The sequence below is a fragment of the Zootoca vivipara genome, chromosome 11, assembly GCF_963506605.1.
Source record: "Zootoca vivipara chromosome 11, rZooViv1.1, whole genome shotgun sequence".
NCBI classification, from domain to species: Eukaryota; Metazoa; Chordata; class Lepidosauria; order Squamata; family Lacertidae; genus Zootoca; species Zootoca vivipara.
This window is the reverse complement of record NC_083286.1, coordinates 33,358,475-33,359,196: the sequence shown is the minus strand read 5'-3', so window position 1 is coordinate 33,359,196 and position 722 is coordinate 33,358,475.

Here is a 722-nt window from a genome sequence, read left to right as displayed (position 1 = left end):
GTTTCACATATTGAACAAATTGTCAATTGAGAAGGAAACTGGAGGTTTTCTGGTCCTGTTAGTCTTTAAGGGTTATCTGTACAGTATTTCTAGAATAAAACACAGAAGTATTTTAAAATGTATGTTGTGACACTTTACTAAAATTAAGTTGAACTACTTGTCTTTTATGTTGAACTGCTTGTCTTTTATGGGACGCGGATGGCGCTGTGGTCTAAACCACAGAGCCTAGGGCTTGCCAATCAGAAGGTTGGCAGTTCAAATCCCCGTGATGGGGTGAGCTCCCATTGCTCGGTCCCTGCTCCTGCCCACCTAGCAGTTTGAAAGCACGTCAAAGTGCAAGTAGATAAATAGGTACCGCTCCAGTGGGAAGGTAAACAGCATTTCCGTGTGCTGCTCTGGTTCGCCAGAAGCGGCTTAGTCATGCTGGCCACATGACCTAGAAGCTGTATGCCGGCTCCCTCGGCCAGTAAAGCGAGATGAGCGCCGCAACCCCAGAGTCATCCACGACTGGACCTAACGCTCAGGGGTCCCTTTACCTTTACTTGTCTTTTTATTATAATATCCAGCCACAGACCTGAAGGGGAAACAATATATATATATGGTGAAGGTGCATGTGTATTATTCCCCACTTTTCTCCCAAAGCACTTACCCGATTGTCCTAAAATTTGGCCACAACCTCAAAGTCGTATGCGACTTTTGAGGTTGCTTAATTGTTCCATATA